The sequence below is a fragment of the Corythoichthys intestinalis genome, chromosome 21, assembly GCF_030265065.1.
Source record: "Corythoichthys intestinalis isolate RoL2023-P3 chromosome 21, ASM3026506v1, whole genome shotgun sequence".
Classification (NCBI taxonomy): domain Eukaryota; kingdom Metazoa; phylum Chordata; class Actinopteri; order Syngnathiformes; family Syngnathidae; genus Corythoichthys; species Corythoichthys intestinalis.
This window is the reverse complement of record NC_080415.1, coordinates 27,839,057-27,857,126: the sequence shown is the minus strand read 5'-3', so window position 1 is coordinate 27,857,126 and position 18,070 is coordinate 27,839,057. Positions and strand designations below refer to the sequence as shown.

The window sequence follows — 18,070 nt, the reverse complement described above, 5'->3', positions numbered from 1 at the left end:
CATTCTACCAAAATGTGCTTTACCGGCGAAACGTCTACAAGAGGCGAATTTGACACCCGAAATACTACCGTGCGCTTTCAGCTTGTTTTGTTTAGATGCATACAGACAGAACATACTAAAGACGCCTTAAGAAAATACTTAAACGTAGTAATTTCAAATAAGGCTGGTTTAAATATGCTACGTGACTAATGTGGTCAACAGATCAACAATCTAAACACGATACTTACAAGTATGAGAGGGAAACACAAGCAAAGAATATTTTAAGGCCATGAAAAGGTAGTAAAAGTACAATAAAACCACATATAGTAAGTACCTGCTGCTTTTAACCGATGAGCGCATGTACTGGACGTCTCACTGCGTAGACAGTGACAATCTACGTCATCACCCCAAGCGTCCATTGCGCGCTTAAAACATGGCGCCCTCCATAGGCCAAAACATATATTAAATATTATAGATTTTGACATCAATGGCAATCTCTTATGTCTTTCTAATTTTAGTAAAAGAGAACAATTGTGGCTTATTAGAGACTACAAGTCTTTAAGTCCAAGGTTCCCTTTAAGAAATCGATTAATTTATCAATTAGTTCGAATAATCGAGTAATCGGATTAAGAATTTAATTTAATTTCAAAAGAGCATTAAATGCGAATACAGAATAAAATAATAACATTTTTGCAGAATTGCACTTTCATTTCACAAGAGCAGTAAATGCATTTAAAACTAAAAATACCTGAGCGTAGCCTCAAATAGTATAAAAAATAATAGATGAGGATCGAAGTGCGACAAAAGAACAATTAGCTAACTCGCATAGCTGAAGTCCACTAGCTTAAATGCAATAAAACACTTTTTTTACAATGCTCTTAACAAATCGTTCAAACACATATTCCCACAAAAAAACTGCTAAATATACCACTAAACTAAATTATGAATGAATAAACAATCATTTTAGCTCACACAAAAACTTACAACCTTATGTTTGTCTTAACAGGGAGCAGCTAGATCCAGCCAAGTCGGATGAGTTATGTCATATTCACTGTTGCTACGAGAAGTGTATTGACCCAAATCAATTAAACTAAATACAAACACTTTCAAAACAAACCATTACAACGCCACTAATTAAACGAATCCTTGGAGCAGCAAAATTTTATTCGAAGCTTTTTTCTAATCAAATTATTCGAGTTAATCGATTAATCGTTGCAGCACTACAGGAGAGACCTATATATATTTATTTCTCACTCTGATCCCCAATAGCCTTTTATGTTCTGTTCTTTAGAGTTAAGGCAACAATTGGTTTCTTTCTCAGTTTTGGTCCATTTTAGCGACGCCGGTGGAAAAAAGCGGTAGTGCTTTGCCTTAAGAAAGACTGCCTTTCCCATGAGGACCAGCGCACACCCGAACAGTGTCGTAAAATCATCAATGAAGCAAAAATCAATCTCCAGGTCGCCTGCAGATGGATTAAACAACATTTCTATTTCCAGCAGCTGTGTTAACGACGAATAGTAATAAGGTAATGAATCCAGATGTGGCTAAACAATAGCATATGACAGTTAGCAACTGTGTAGCTTAGTGTGGCTAACCCCTCTACCCCATCCAAATTCGTCAGCGCTGACGAATTCGGTAGGGAAGGGTGGGGGCGTCACGCCTGCGAGTGAAAGCCGGGCCAATGTTTACTCTGTATATCCTGGTAGCCTTCCTTTTTTCCTCCTCGGACAAAACCTTTTATCTCTTTTGTTGCTCTGCCATCTTTGCAGCATTCGCGCGAAACCGTTCGCATCGACTTCAGTCTTTATAATGAATGAGGAAAGGGGGAAGTGACGTATGCCGTAAAGCAGTCAGCACATTTGTAGATTTAACCTAACGCTCCTCAAAGTTAATTAGTGCCGGTGAAAGCAATACAGACCCCCTCAAGATATAAAAGAGGTGTCATACAACTAGTTTTTTTCGACATATTACAAATGTTATGAAAATATTTTATAAAGGTTGAAAAGTTACCTAGTGTTGCTTTAACAGATCCCTATTTAGCCCGTTGTTCTCCATTTTACCATTATGATGTTATGGTTTCTGATAAATTTAAAAAATTGCCCGGCAAAAATGCAACTTATACTCCAGTGTGACTCATGTTGCCGTTTTTTAATTTATTTTTCTATAGATTTTCATTGTGCATTCTATGGCTGGTGCGAAGGAAAAATATGGTAAATAAATTAAGATGTTTTTATTTTTATTTTTTGTAAATATACTTTTTTTATTTAAAAAATATTAAGACAAAAATGAAAACAATATTTACTGTTTTCTTTAGTTAAAAATATATAATTTAGAATTTTAAAAAAAAGTTTCAATTAAAAAAAGGATTTGAACACTTACTTTTATTAAGTCAAAAATGTCTAAATGACTCCTCTACTATCAAAATAATTGTTAATTTAATAATCAGTTATAAATTAATTATAGCTGCCTTACATCCAATGGCCAAACAAAACAAAACAAAATCTTTTTGTACGACTCACAAAACCACTTCCTGTCAATAAAAAGCTCAACTTGCAAAACCGCACCTCCCTAGTTCAGAATGCAAATGCTGCGGTTACGATTATTGATGTTATTGCAAATCTGAGCTCCCAGCATGCTTTGCTTACCCATGTTAAAGCTTATTAGTGGCACTCATTCAAATGTCAGCGTCACAAAATGAGACAGTAATTATAATAGTTTAAATGGCCTGCAATTTCTTCGCTTGAATGTCACTCGCGTCGCTCCAAAGGGCGTCTGGAAAAAGGCCCAGCAACATTAGTTTTAAATTAACTTTTGAGCTGGCATACAAAATATATATTTATTTATAAACATATGCAGGAATTAGAAAGCACACTGACAGCAAAGTATATTTTTCTGCCACTGACGTACTTGGAAAGTGGAAAATAACACTTTTATGTGATGTCATATTGTGCACTCCTTTTTACGGTTGTCATGTTTATGGCCGAGCAGCAAAAAAAGGAAAACTCATTCTTCCTAAAGAGCTGAAAAATGATGTTTTTTCACATGTAATGTTATTTGTCGAAGAAAAATCTTCAAGTGCGACTTGAACCCAATCAGGCGCTGGTGACCCCTGGGGCGAGGGCACACGCATAGAGAGGCCAGCCTGAGGCGACGTGGCCCACATACTGTAATGTACACAATGCATGCATGCATGAAAAACTTGCTTGTCCGCATAGTCAATAGTGGGAGTGTTGTAGAAGAGGGTGGCAAAACAACAAGGAAAAATGTACAATCTGTACAAAGACTGTACAAAGACTCATTCGCTACCATTGACTGGGATAGACATCCAATCTATTTGAACTGCGAGGACTGCCAAGCCTCCACGTTCAGATAGATCGGACATCTACTAAAGACAAACTCCTAAAAATTGACAGTGGAAGGATAAAAAGAGCCACATAATTGGACGTCTACCATCGTCAATGGCACTGAAAGCGTTGCAGTGGGGCAAATAAGTATTCAGTCAACCACCAATTGTGCAAGTTCTCCGACTTGAAAAGATTAGAGAGGCTTGTAATTGTCAACATGGGTAAACCTCAACCATGAGAGACAGAATTTGGAAAGAAAAACAGAAAATCACATTGTTTGATTTGTAAAGAATTTATTTCCAAATTAGAGTGGAAATTAGAATGCAATTAGAGTGGTATTTCGTCACCTACAAACAAGCAAGATTTCAGGCTGTCAGAGGTCTAACTTCTTCTAACGAGGTCTAACGAGGCTCCACTCGTTACCTGTATTAATGGCACCTGTTTTAACTCATCGGTATAAAAGACGTCTGTCCACAATCTCAGTCAGTCACACTCCGAACTCCACTATGGCCAAGACCAAAGAGCTGTCAAAGGACACCAGAGACAAAATTGTAGATCTGCACCAGGCTGGGTAGACTGAATCTGCGATAGGTAAAACGGTTGGTGTAAAGAAATAAACTGTGGGAGCAATTATTAGAAAATGGAAGACATACAAGACCACTGATAATCTCCCTTGATCTGGGGCTCCATGCAAAATCTCACCCCGTGTCGTGGAGAAAGAATACTGAATTGCATCTGAAGAACACCATACCCACTGTGAAGCATGGGGGTGGAAACATCATGCTTTGGGGCTGTTTTTCTGCAAAGGGACCAGGACGACTGATCTGTGTAAAGGAAAGAATGAATGGGGCCATGTATCGAGAGATGATGAGTGAAAATCTCCTTCCATCAGCAAGGGCATTGAAGATGAGACGTGGCTGGGTCTTTCAGCATGACAATGATCCCAAACACACAGCCAGGGAAACAAAGGAGTGGCTTCGTAAAAAGCATTTCAAGGTCCTGGAGTGGCCTAGCCAATCTCCAGATCTCAACCCCATAGAAAATCTGTGGAGGGAGTTGAAAGTCCGTCTTGCCCAACGACAGCCCCAAAACATCACTGCTCTAGAGGAGATCTGCATTGGAGGAATGGGCCAAAATACCAGGAACAGTGTGTGAAAAGCTTGTGAAGAGTTACAGAAAACGTTTGGCCTCCGTTATTGCCAACAAAGGGTACATAACAAAGTATTGAGACGAACTTTTGGTATTGACCAAATACTTATTTTCCACCATGATTTGCAAATAAATTCTTTAAAAATCAAACAATCAGATTTTCTGTTTTTTTTTCCACATTCTGTCTCTCATGGTTGAGGTTTACCCATGTTGACAATTACAGGCCTCTCTAATATTTTCAAGTGGGAGAACTTGCACAATTAGTGGTTGACTAAATACTTATTTGCCCCACTGTACACGTGACAGTGTTTTAACATAGTGTAGGTTAGGAACGGGAACCGCTGGGTACCTCATGATACGATATGTGATACAAAGCTCGCGATTACAGATGGACCAATTATTGGCGTCGATATTTGGAAATTTGACATATATCAGTATATCGGTCTTTTTTTTTTTTTTTTTCCTAACCAACCGGCCAATATGAAAAAAATCCATTTAAAACTGGGTTATTTCGGCTAAGATGCAGCTGCGCCTCTCTCTCCTGTACTAGTATTCACCCGGTCCTCTGATTGTTTACCGTAATTTTAGGACTATAACCCGCTACTTTTCCCCCCTCATTTATAATCATGCGGCTAATAGTCCAGTGTGGCTTTATTTGGGTTATTAGGTAACACTTTATTTGACAGCGGTCCCATAAACCTGCCATAAGACCATCATAATTATGACACTATCATGGGCATTGGTTAATGCTCAGGACAGATGTCATTAAGAATCATCAGTCCAGCTTGTCTTTTTTATATCTTTTCTAAAGTGAGATAATTTGCCGGATGACTCTAAATGGCATCTGTCATAAGCATTCATTAATGCGCATGGCAGTGTCATGTCGTAATTATGATGGTCTTACGACAGTTTTTTGGCACCACTATCAAATAAAGTGTTACCAAATACCAGAGCTAGCAATTAATGAAACAACTAGAACAGTAAATGAAGAAATAATTAGCACAGAACATGAATTTTTATTGTTATTTACATCTATAGCGCTGCAATGCATGCTAGGAGGCATGTTGGACGACAACAGTGTTAACAGCAGGCGGCAGTAGAGGTTGACGGTCTCTCCCAAGGGAGCAGTAATGACCAATCTTGAAGCAATGAAGCTTTGCAGCCAATTGGTTCAAAGCTAGTGGTGGTTCAATTGGTCTCATGACAGTCGTATGATGCCCCTGTCAAATATAGTGTTAGCAGTTAATATCTTTTGGTTTAAATAACCATAATACAGTGAGAACAGGTGCGGCTCCAAAAATCGGTTATTGGACCATCTAACTACTCATAATCGTATCAGTCCTTAAAAACCTATATAGGTCTTACTCTACTCACGATCACGATATTACGATATATTTTACTAAACAAATTAAAAACAATCAGAAAAACAGGCTATATTCATCCTTCTGCTGCGAATTGAAATGAGTATATCACCATTAGATGTCCAATCTATTTGAACTGAGAGGAATGTTCATTTGACGCCATTTTAACGGATTGGACGACTATGGCCGTCTGTGGCAGCCATTGATGAGTTGAGCAGCGACGAGTTCATTTTTCGGTCACTTCCTTTGCATTTAGGGCATTTACAGGTCACTTCCTGTTGAGTCTAGGTTCAAAATCAACAGGACGTAACGTGTAAATGCCCTAATATGAACAGGAGGTGACCTGTATATTCCCACAAAAGACTGGCTGTGAATGCTTTTCTTTCGGTGCCATTGACGGCAGTGGACGTCCAATCCAATCAAAATTTAATTGGATTGTTGAGCACCATCAGTGCCAGCCTGTGAGCTAATATAGCCACCATTTTAACGGAAGACTGGTAGGTTGGCTCCTTTTTTGTTAAACAGTGGCACCTTTTTAAAAGGGTTCATATAAATATTGATTCTTGGTGGGCAGCAAAATAGATCACCTTTTCAATACATTGTCACAACCCGATTCGCTAGCTTTGACAGCGATAGACGTCCGATCCATTTGAACCGGATGTCTACGAGAGACAAACTCGTTCAAATTGATAGTGGAAGGCTAATAAAGAGCCAAATGATTGGACGTCAATCATCCTCAATGGCCCTGAAAGAGTTAACATATAGTGTCGGTTGCATCTTATGGGACTGTTAATTCCCATGTGCATAATCTAATAAGAGTATTATACCGCTTTCAGTTACAGTGCTTATGTTGACAGTGTTACTTTAATTCTACTGCCAGTTTGGGACACGTGGATGCACGTGTTGGCAGAATTTTTCAATATTTTTACAATTTATTTCTGGTCATTATTTGTTTTTAGGGGAACCAATGCATAGAAAAGGCTTATTGTTGCTTTATTTCTGTCATTGCTAAGAATGAATATATATATTGCTGTCATGGGAATTGACTGATATTAGTGCTGCAACGATTAATCAATTAACTCGAGTATTCGATTAAAAAGAAAAAAAAAAAAGATTCGAATAAAATTTTGCTGCTTCGAGTATTCGTTTAATCAAAGTGGCGTTGCAATGGTTCATTTTTAAAGTGTTTGCATTTAGTTTTATTGATTTTTGTGGATACACTGTCCTCTAGTCTGCGTCATTTTACATGGCTGAATCCAGCTTCTCCATGTTAAGACCAACATAAGCCAAGTTTTTGTTGGGGCTAATGTTTTTTTAATGCATTCGTAATTTAGTTTATAGGTATATTTAGCCGTGTTTTTTGTGGGAATATTTCTGAACCATTTGTTAAGAGCATTGTAAGAAAAAAAAGGGGGAAAAAATTACCATTTTTTAGCATTTAAGCTAGCGGACTTTTGCTATATAAATTAGCCAATTCTTTTGTTGTACATAGATCCTTTTTTTTTTTTTTTTTTTATACCGTCTGAGGCTCAGCTCAGGTGTTAGAATTTTTCATGTTCCTTATACGATTACTTGATTATTCGAACTAACTAGTTCATCGATAAATCGACTACTAAAATAATCGATAGTTGCAGCCCTAACTGATATCGACTAACCCAAACTCTGATGTAGACTTGTGCCGATTACCGGTTTCAAGGTATACTGTGGTATGAAAATGTCAAGGTTTTAAATCCGCAAAACTTTTCCATCATACCGTCCCTAAGGTATTAGCTATCTTTTATTGTATGTCCCAAAAAAAAAAATCCATGGAGAATACCCTCGCTTGCAGCTGTAAGGCTCAACCCTCCTCCACCAGTTGTTGTGCTACACGATGGCTGGAGGAGGTGAAACTCCTAAACTTTTTCCCCCAACAAAGAAAACGAAATCGCTGTTATGATAATACTTTGGCTACAGACGGCCACGGTTTAGAGGAGGGCCAACTGACATGTAAAACATGTTTGCGGAGGGGGACTCCCAAGGAGGCAATACCTCCAATACGATTTCACATTTATACAAAATTAAAGGTTAGCAAACACTGTCAAGAACGCTTCTCACCAACTACGACAGTTAACTTCAGCGTGTTTAGTGTGTCTAGCAGTGGTAAAACATGTTTTTAATAGGGCTGTGAAAATTATCGCGTTAACGGGCGGTAATTAATTTTTTAAATTAATCCCGTTAAAATATTTGACGCATTTAACGCGCATGCCCCGCTCAAACAGATTAAAACGACAGTGCACTGTCATGTCCACTTGTTACTTGTGTTTTGTCGCCCTCTGCTGGCAGCACCATGAGCATTCTGTAATTATTGACATCAACAATGGCAGGCTACTAGTTTATTTTTTGATTGAAAATTTTACAAATTTTATTAAAATGAAAACATTAAGAGGAGTTTTAATATAAAATTTCTATAATTTGTACTAACATTTATCTTTTAAGAACTACAGGTCTTTCTATCCATGGATCGCTTTAACATAATGTTAATAATGTTAATGCCATCTTGTTGATTTATTGTCTTAATAAACAAATACAGTACATATGTACAGTATGTTGAATGTATATATCCGTGTTGTGTCTTATCTTTCCATTCTAACAATAATTTACTGAAAAATATGGCATATTTTATAGATGGTTTGAATTGCGATTAATTACGATTAATTCATTTTTAGGCTGTGATTAACTCGATTAAAAATTTTAATCATTTGACAGCCCTAGTTTTTTTTAACATTATACTTATGTTCCAATTTGCTAATATGTTTTGAAAAATAATCCTATTCAATGGAAAAAAAGTTTTTTTTAAACCCAGATATATCTCAAAGTAACACAATTTAGAGCTATAATTACTATACCGTGATACCGTGAAACCGTGATATTTTGGCTTAAGTTTATCATACCGTCAAAATATTATACCGGCATATGCTTACTCTAATGTGAAGCGAAGTCCTTGCCCAATAACTACATCCCTAACCCTATGCCTAACCTTAACACCAACACCAACCTGGCCTCTAACCCTAACCCTACTGTTGAAATGAACCCTGTAATTTAGGGTTTTGATGAGAAATAATGAGCACCAACGTAAATTATTATTGTGGGTCCATCGAGTCAATGGGAGCTAATGTCTACGGGTTTTGTGGTGGCTATTTTACTGTGTTTGCTCAGCCAAGCATCCTCACTATTATGCAAGGATTCACTACAAATTGGACCACAGTTGTTTGCGGGTAATAGAGAATTGGCCAGACTGAAGAGTGAAAATACACGGATAATTGATGGCCGTTTTTTTAAAATTGTGGGGTTTTCTTATAATTCTCAAAATTCTTGAAGAACAAATAAGTGTAGTCTATTGGTCAAGGCCTAAAAATATACATGTAAAAATAATCGGTTTCTAAAAATACTTGGAAAAAAATATTTTTTTTATATAAAGTTGTGCCTTTGACATTGATAGATGTCCAATCCTTTTGAATTGGGAGGTCTGCCAGTTTGGCATATAAACATTGAGGTTGTTATCGCACACGCTCGAATTAGCCACTATGTTCCAACCTGAATATGCCGCCATCCATGTGTGTCTTAATAAACACGCAGACCCGACCATCCATCCTTTGCGGCCTCAATTAAGACGTAGACTAACTCTCTCGTCGTTCACTTCATCTACACCCAGTGAACGTGTGTTCTCCACTGCAGGAGACACTATCTGTCCAGAACGCACGCTTACTGCCTGGTAAGGCAGATATGATCATTTTCCTCAACAAAAACTTTTTCTTAATTTATACTGTACCCGCTGCTCATCTGGACTGGGTTTTACAAGTTGTTTTTTTTGTTTGTTTGTTTCATATTCTGCACCAGATTAGCCAATTAGTGCGAGCTCAGTAAAATGTAAAAATGCCTGCAGCATAAGACACTCTAAAAACATAGGCAAAACAGTATGTGAAAATGTTTTCTCCGTAAGCTTTTGAAAAATAAACATCTTTGTGAAAGTGCACTCCTGTGGAAGGAAACTTCATCATATTCAAGTTAAAAATAGCCCTGTGAGAAATTCATGCTTAAATGAAAGTTCTTATCATTTAAAAAATAATCGAGAAGAAATAGAAAAAAAAACTATGCACTTTTTTTTTTTACCCAGCCTATTAAAAGAATGAGAATCGAGAATCGTTTGGAACCGGAATCGAAACAGTTCAAATTCAAATGATGCCCTACCCTATTCATTAACAAAAATTTTCATTGTATAGACACCAATTCTACAAGAACAGCAACACGAATTGCCAGTAAATGTCATGATATTGTGAAAGCATATCTTTATATGACTATTTAAATTGTGGGATATTTTGACAGTGCTTGAAGTGATTGTTCCACTATTTTCCCTCCACTTACAGACACTCAAAATTCTTGAAGTATAAAGTGTAGTCTATTGGTCATGGCCTAAAAAAAATACATGTAAAAATAATCAGTTTCTAAAAATACTTCGAAAAAAAATTTTTTTTACATAAAGTTGTGCCTTTGACAGGTATAGATGTCCAATCCTTTTGAACTGGGAGGTCTGCCAGTTTGGCTTATAAACATTGACGTTATCAAACACGCTCGCATTAGCCACCATGTTCCAACCTGAATATGCCGCCAACCATGTGTGTCTTAATAAACCTGCAGACCCGACCATCCATCCTTTGCGGCCTCAATTAAGACGTAGACTAACTCTCTCGTCGCTCACCTCGTCGCTCCTTCCCACGGGAGCTCCGGTCGGAAGGTTCCGAAATCACGAGAGACGACGCGTGATCGCTTGGCCCGGCGTCGCCACGCACGGGAGCGCGACGGGGGGGCTTAGCGTCGGCGGATACCGATCGTGACGGGAGTTAACCAAATCCCAGAGGGAACGCCGCCATGCGGGAAATCCAGTGGGGATGATAGGGGGGCTGTTCTAGTCTTGGATGGCGGCGGCACGTGGTTTTCCAGCCCATGCGAAGCGATGCTCCATTTTCCCTACGACCGGCTTAGCGCTAAAAGGCTCAGCAGGCTAATCCTTCAGCCAAATGAAGTGTCTAACCTGAGGCTTAAACTGCCCGCGGGAACCACGGGGCTTTAATTGTCACTACACACCTCGCACCTGTTGGGCAAAAAAAAACGAAGTCTTCCGTCAACAACCCACGCGACCAGCACTGACACGTTAACAAGCTACGCCAGTTAGTCATTATGTCACAGCAGTCAAAAGATTATATTCATACATGTACTAAAAGTCATGTCAAGTTCAAGCGAATCTCTGCGCCATGAGAATTCCACAAAGACTTTACAAGCACCCAGACATTCCCCGAATGTCACATTCAATATGTTTACAGCCCGGCCGACCAATTGAATTACTCGAGGATCTGTTTTACTGGAAATTTGCACTAGTGAAGCTCAAGGCGGCCGACATGACACATGACAGACGGCTTGTCACATGAGACGCGTTAATGTCTATATTTTTTTATGAGATTTCACGAGAAATGAAGCAGATCCGGGGTAACACGCACAATGACGATTCCTGTTAATTTGGAGGTCGATGAGGAAAAATGTGGCGTGAAAATGTCAGAACAGTTCATATCATTATCTAGAGTAGGATTAAATACAAGTCAAACAGACATCTACAACCCCTAGCTAAAAGTATGGAATCACCAGTCTCGGACAAGCACAAAAATAATGAATTAATTCAAAAGTGCAACTCCTTGGAATTCAGAAACACTAAAATACATATAGAATCACTCCATTCTGAAGAAAAAAATATGGAATCACTCCATTTTGAGTAGAAAATACAGACACACCTAGTCAAATTCCCTTCCTTAATTGGGCCCCTGCCTCAGATTAGATCTGCTCGTTAGTCAGCAGTTAAAAACAGTGCAGTTATCACACCTTGGAGGGCCGCTGGACCAAGTGGATTCACAAGAATCATGGCTCCAACAAGAGAGATAGATGTCTCTTGAGACCAAAGAGAAGATTATCAAACTTCTTGAAGAAGGTAACGCTACACAAAGGGTTGCCAAAGATGTTCACAGTCAACTGTATCAAAAATCTGGACCAAGTACAAACAGCATGGCAAGGTTGTTAAAGTTAAGTGTACTGGTAGACCGAGGAAGACATCCAAACGTCATGGCAATCAACTAAAGGCCATATGTCTTGAAAATAGAAGACGTACAATACAAAGGAAGAAGAACTGGGAGGAAGCTGGAGTCTAAGGATGAAACAGAACTGTGCAAAATTGCCCAAAGGGAATGGGATTTTCATACAGGAAAGTTAAAAGGAAACCATCATTGACACTTAAACAGAAAAGAACAAGACTGCAATGGGCTAAGGAGAGGCAATCATGGACTGTGAATGACTGGATGAAGGTTATTTTCAGTGATGAGTCAAGTATCTGCATTGGACAAGGTGATGATGCTGGAACTTTTGTTTGGTGCCGTTCCAGTGAGATTTACAAAGATGACTGCCTGAAGAAAACATCAAAATTCCCCTCAGTCCTTGATGACATGGGGCCGCATGCCAGGCTAAGGCACTGGGGAGATGGCTATGGTTAAATCTTCAATAAATGCACAAGTTTACATTGAAATTTTAGACAACTTTCTTATGCCTTCAATTGAAAATATGTTTGGGGATAATGAAATAATTTTCCAAGATGACAATGCATCATGCGACAGAGCTAAAACTGTTAAAGCAGTGGTGTCCAAACTTTTTGCAAAGGGGGCCAGATTTGGTGCGGTAAAAATACGGGGAGGCCAATCCTGGCTGACGACCTTTACGTAAACAATATATTTAAGCAAATTTTAGCAAGCCATTCTGTGTGTCACATTCGCTTTATTTTTGTTTTTAATTAATAATTTCAACAATCTCGCAACTAGCCTTTGTGGCGTTCTCTTTTGACTCTCTTGCGAAATACTGCTGCTGTGAAATTTAACTAGCTTCAAGTTGCTTCAATTTCTCACTGCGTATCTTCCCTATAATCTTGTGTAGGGCTGCAGCTATCGAATATTTTAGTAGTCGATTAATCGATGGTCTACTTAGTTCGAATAATCAAGTAATCGACTACTAAAATAATCGATAGCTACTCCCTTATTTCAGATCCTCTTTTTCGAGTCCCTTAATGTCTGTAAACTTTAGGCCTACAAATGTAGCAATTCTAATCCTTCTGGCTCACCCGGGCTGATAGCGTCATCACCATTAGAAGCAACAGATTCTTTCGACTTTGCTTCTGCTGTTTGCGCTGTCAAACGTTCAATTGTCTGAAGTCACCGAAGCACCGCGCGATGTCCTCTGTCATTCCGTGTACTCCGTTTGTTTACGCGGCGCAGCCTATAGCCGTCAATGCGTCCTTTGTTCCTCTCCGCCACCTGCTTTCAAGCGTAAAACAGACATCGTTTGGAGGACACGAGCCTCCGTTTTTTTTATATATGAGTTGAGCAGATGGTCACCACATTGCATTGATGCCACAACTTGTTTGACTTGAAAAGTCAAAATTTTCAACCAATCAAGCAGTTTTTCAAAATATTTAGGGCGTGGGTATAACGGCGCCTGATAAACGTTCAAACATGTATTTATGTGTAGCCATAAGACAGATGCTAGACAAAGTAACATCCATTTACAGTATTCAGATCCGAGAACTGACATTTGATTTCCAGTTGACAAGTCGGGTTTTATTTTTTTACACCAGTCTGTCTAAGTACAGAGTGTGAGTATTTTTACCACTTGACTTCACATATTAGTGACCAGAACGCGGCAGCGTGCGTGCACTCCATCACTGAGCGTTCTTGAAGCAGCTCCAAAACCACAAACGTCAAAACCTGCGAGATGCCGAGCAGCTTCACCGCGGAAAGGATCCGTTGCTCAGTTTTTTTTTTTTGTTTGATTTTGTGTGACAGCTACTGTGAACGATCTGGAAGAAGCGGCCTTTGAGCAAATTTTAGGGTAGGAAAAAAACATTTGTGGCAAAAGTACTTGACTTGAAAGGTTTCAAATTGCAAACACTTCCCCGCTTTGCCGCGACAGAAGTTGGCAGCCAAGTTAAACACCGACGCACCACGTGGACGAGCGCAGATTGGGCGAGCAATGAAAGGATTAGGCCGATAAAAAGCTCGAGGTTACAGATGACTCAGGGATCGTTAGTACTTGGCAATTGCTGTTTTTACAGGGTAGCAACGGTTCAGTAAATGAAAGTGAATCAGTAATGAGGGTTGGTTTGATCCACTGTATACAAGATAACTACTATGCCGCCACACACAACAGGGGTGTGACAATATACCACGATACTTTGTGACCCACAAGTTTATCGATATGCTCCTACCATAGACTTCATAATGGTATTGACAGGTCAGATCGGTCATTCACTCCGCCTCGCATTCAAGTAGGGGGCCGCCCACATCAAGAGGAGCTATTCACAGACACACCCACGCAGTGATCTAACGCCAGATTTCTGTTGAAAAAGTACAAAAGCTGTAACGCATTCAAACAGGAAGGATTGTCTCAGGAGTGATTTGTTCGAGGATTTATGGTAATTATTATATTTTTGGTACCATGCATGCATTTTGAAGCGTTGTGAAAAAAAAAAATCAATGGGAGAAATTACCCGCTACTGCATTGGCATCATAGTTCAGAATATTTACGTAAAATAAATGCTAACTGCACGTTTTTTTTTTTTTTGCTTTTAACCAAGAATCGAGACTGTTTTACTTCCATATCTATAAAGAGTTCAGGAATTAAGCCGAAAAAAGGAAAAGCTCTGTTTACTTAAGGCGGACGCCAGCTAAATTCACTAACAGACTAGCATTGTATTTCAACATATTTAGGTAAAATAAATGCTAACTGCACGTTTTTTGTTTTTTGTTTTTTTGCTTTTAACCAACAATCGAGACTGTTTTACATCCATATCTTTCAAGAATGTGAGGTTTTAAGCATTTATTCACAAGAATTTTCACCAGAAAAGCTCTGTTTACATAAGGCGGACGCCAGCTAAATTCACTAACAGACTAGCATTGTATTTTGACATATTTACATAAAATAAATGCTAACTGCGCGTTTTTGTTTTTGTTTTTTTTTTGCTTTTAACCAACAATCGAGACTGTTTTACGTCCATATCTTTCAAGAATGTGGGGATTTAAGCATTTATTCACAAGAATTTTCACCGGAAAAACTGTTTACATAAGGCGGCCGCTAGCTACATTTACTAATACACTAGCATTGTACTTCGACATATTTAGGGAAAATAAATGTTAACTGCACTTTTTTTTTTTGCTTTTAACCCAGAATCAAGACTGTTTTACATCCATATCTTTAAAAAATGTGAGGTTTTAAGCATTTATTCACAAGAATTTTCACCAGAAAAGCTCTGTTTACATAAGGCAGACGCCAGCTAAATTCACTAACAGACTAGCATTGTATTTTGACATATTTACATAAAATAAATGCTAACTGCGTTTTTTTTTTTTTTTTTTTTTTTTTTTTGCTTTTAACCAACAATCGAGACTGTTTTACATCCATATCTTTCAAGAATGTGGGGATTTAAGCATTTATTCACAAGAATTTTCACCGGAAAAACTGTTTACATAAGGCGGCCGCTAGCTACATTTACTAATACACTAGCATTGTACTTCGACATATTTAGGGAAAATAAATGTTAACTGCACTTTTTTTTTTTGCTTTTAACCCAGAATCAAGACTGTTTTACATCCATATCTTTAAAAAATGTGAGGTTTTAAGCATTTATTCACAAGAATTTTCACCAGAAAAGCTCTGTTTACATAAGGCAGACGCCAGCTAAATTCACTAACAGACTAGCATTGTATTTTGACATATTTACATAAAATAAATGCTAACTGCGCGTTTTTGTTTTTGTTTTTTTTTTGCTTTTAACCAACAATCGAGACTGTTTTACGTCCATATCTTTCAAGAATGTGGGGATTTAAGCATTTATTCACAAGAATTTTCACCGGAAAAGCTGTTTACATAAGGCGGCCGCTGGCTACATTTACTAATACACTAGCATTGTACTTCGACATATTTAGGGAAAATAAATGCTAACTACACGTTTTTTTTTTGTTTTGTTTTTAACCCAGAATCAAGATTGTTTTACATCCATATCTTGGCAAGAATTTTCACCGGAAAAGCTCTGTTTACATAAGGCGGCCGCTAGCTACATTCACTAACAGACTAGCATTGTACTTCAACATATTTAGGTAAAATAAATGCAGCACGTTTTTTTTTTTTTTTTTGCTTTTAACCAAGAATCGAGACGGTTTTACACCCATATCTATAAAGAATTCAAGGATTTAAGCATTTATTCACGAGAAGCTTTTTGTCTGTGATTCCACTGTCAGCTTTGACGGCCTCGCCAACAATGTAGGCTCCCTATTTATCGGCCCCGCGTCCTGTCCCCCGTCAATATATTATGAAGACTATGCTGCTACTAATAATTGATATATCATTTTAAAAAGGCAAACATTTTCCATCATACCGTCCCCAAGGAATTAGATATTTATGTCCCAAAAATGCATGGAGAAATGCCTCGCTTGCAGCTGCAAGGCTCAACCATCCCCCACCTGTTGTTGCTCAAGTGTCAGTGAGTCAGCTGTGCTACACGATGGCTGGAGGAGGTGAAACTCCTGAACTTTTCCCCGCCATTGAAGAAAACAAAATCGCTGGTGCGGGAATACTTTGGCTACAGAAAAGTTACAGACGGCTGCGGCTTAAGGGAGGAGGGCCAACCGACATGTAAAACATGTTTGCGGAGGGTGGTTGCCGAGGAGGCAATACCTCGAATATGATTTTGCATTTCTACAAAAATAAAGGTTAGTAAACACTGTCATGAAAGTTTCCCACCAGCTACGAGAGTTAACTCCAGCGTGTTTAGTATGTCTAGCGGTGATAAAACGTGTTTTTTTTCTCTCTGACAACCTTCTTTGTTGAGAAAAAGTGTGTATAATTGTAAACATGATACGAATCATACACACATGCTTTTTATAGATTAGAATTTAAAAAAAAAAAATTCTGATGGTAATAATGTTGAGCTGTGGCTGTGGGTTTAGGCTCACCTAAAGGACTGCATTTAAACTTAATTTAGATTTTTTTTTAAAATTAACATTATACTTATGTTCCAATTAGCTAATATGTTTTGAAAAACAAAAATGTTTTTTTGTTTGTTTTTTTAAACCCAGATATTTCAAAGTAACATGTTTTAGAGCTGTAATTGCAAATTAGCTCATTGGCTGCTATTGCCGGTGCTGGCCATCACATTCATTCTGACTAGATAGCACTAAAACCAGAGCATGTCTTGTAGGCATTTACAGGTCTATTTCTGTTCCTTTTAGGGCATTTACAGGTTACCTCCAGTCGATTTTGAGTCGCTTCCTATTCATAGGGGACATTCTTGACTCACTTCCTTTGCAGCAGACATGTCCAAAGTCCGGCCCGGGGGCCAAATGCGGCCCGTGGTCAAATTTTATCAGGCCCCCAGCCTCTGTCATAAAATCAATAACTTCCGGCCCGCACACAGACTTGATAAAGTGGTCAGCAGTACTGCTACCAGCATATGAAGTAGCTTACACACTAAATTTACCCACTAAAAGGCAGCAGCACTCTAAGCAAAATTACCCCGTGTGACCCTTCCAATTTTCTAAAATGGCGTCAATCAACAACAACAAAAGTTGACTGCAACGGTCAACACTTCAAGGATAGGTGGAAATTGGACTATTTGTTCACCAAAATACGCAACAACTCTGTCTGCCCCATTTGCAGAGACAGTCGCCGTTTTCAAAGAGTTCAATGTGAGGCAATATTACCAAACAAGACACGCTGAAATGTACAACAAGATTACAGGGAAGATACAGCGAGAAATTGAAGCAACTTGAAGCTAATTTAATTTCACAGCAGTATTTCGCAGGAGCCCGAGAATCGAAAGAGAACGCCACAAAGGCTAGTTGCGAGATTGTTGAAATTACTACCGTATTGGCCTGAATATAAGACTGTGTTTTTTACATTGAAATAAGACTGAAAAAGTGGGAGTCGTCTTATATTCGGGGTCTAGACATTATACCCATTCACGACGCTAGATGGCGCCAGATATCATTGAAGCGAATGCTGAACTTGAGGAGTAATGTTCTGTCATGACTGATCTCAGCTACTCTTAAGTTTAACCAGTTTGCATTATTTTATTGCTTTTTTTTTTTTTATTATTCAGTTTTGTTTCAAGACTACAGT

At 38.5% G+C, this 18,070-nt stretch overlaps 1 protein-coding gene across 5 annotated transcripts in view; it reads right to left on the bottom strand.

Annotated features, from left to right (window-relative positions):
• Nucleotides 1–18,070, bottom strand: part of LOC130909201 (thyroid hormone receptor alpha-B) — a 277,864-nt gene that overhangs the window by 197,546 nt on the left and 62,248 nt on the right. Inside the window, exon 1 of one of the 5 annotated variants that reach the window (XM_057825379.1) lies at nt 14,163–18,070. This exon is cut by the window's right edge and continues 27,608 nt beyond it. The exons of the other annotated variants lie outside the window; for them this stretch is intronic. The gene's annotated coding sequence lies outside the window, so the exon portion shown is untranslated. The remainder of the gene's footprint in view (nt 1–14,162) is intronic. 5 annotated transcript variants of the gene reach the window in all.